Source organism: Cebus imitator, unplaced genomic scaffold (genome assembly GCF_001604975.1).
Source record: "Cebus imitator isolate Cc_AM_T3 unplaced genomic scaffold, Cebus_imitator-1.0 Scaffold178, whole genome shotgun sequence".
Classification (NCBI taxonomy): Eukaryota; Metazoa; Chordata; class Mammalia; order Primates; family Cebidae; genus Cebus; species Cebus imitator.
Window position 1 is genome coordinate 3,559,476 of NW_016107493.1, and position 1,155 is coordinate 3,560,630.

A 1,155-nucleotide genomic window follows, 5' to 3' on the forward strand; every position below is an offset into this window, starting at 1 on the left:
CCAGCTAATTTTTTGTAGTTTTAGTAGAGACGGGGTTTCACCATGTTGACCAGGATGGTCTCGATCTCTTGAGCTCGTGATCCACCCGCCTCGGCCTCCCAAAGTGCTGGGATTACAGGCGTGAGCCACCGCACCCGGCGGAATTTATCCTTTATATTGGAACCACTGGATAATTTTAATCAGGGTACTGATAAACATTTAATATCTATCACTTAAGGAGGATAAATTTAAGGGCAAGGAGTCTAGTTAAGAGGCTACTGAAGCAGTCGATATGAAGAGGATATGAGTTTGTGCTATAGAAGTAAAGGTGGGAAGGATTAATTTGGAAAAAAAAATAAGGTACACGGCAGGACTTGGAGACTGGATACTAGAGGTGAGCGAGAGGGGAGATATTCTCAGGTTTCTGGCTTGGTTGGCTGGGTATTAGTTCATGGGTGTGATGTGAGAGAGGGATTACTGATAGAGGAAAAAGGTAGATGAGTCTAGTTTGAGGCATCTTAACTTTGAAGTGCCTGAGGGATATCCAGGTATTCGGCAGCCAGTTGGATTTAAAAGTCTAACATTCAAGAGGTCTAGGCCTAGAGATACAAATGAGGGTCATCAGCATTTAGGTTTAAGCCAAGTGGCGAAAGTAAGAACTGCGCAGTATGTGAGGAAAAGAAGAAAAGATGCAAGATACCTCTCATCTGAGACAGGTAGCAAGGGGATAAGGATAGTTGCAGATATAGTTCAGAACTTTGGCGTGGTAGCGGGGAACAGGAAATTAAGAACATTCATTCTAGCATCATGGCCTCCATTTCATAGAAGAGTTGAGGCTCCTGAGAAAGTGGTACTTTACGTTCTGAAGCTTTGGAACAGAAACTAGAGGGAATGAGAAAGTGGACAGGCCAAGAAGTGAAAGGGGCCAATGAAGGTGTATTAACACCTCCAGTGTTCAGTGGCCTGAGTTAGGGAGTAGAGAAGGCAGACTAAAGCATTGATGTGGATGGGTCTGTTCTTTGGAGGTTTATTTATGGAATGGGTTAATGATAACTCTTTCTTATATTGTCAGTTACTGTACTAGGTATTTCTCTGGGAAAAATTTATTATTGAGTCAGGTTCTGGACAGAAGAGAGAAAGCTTACCTCTGCCAAAGATTGGTATAGCATTAAAGAT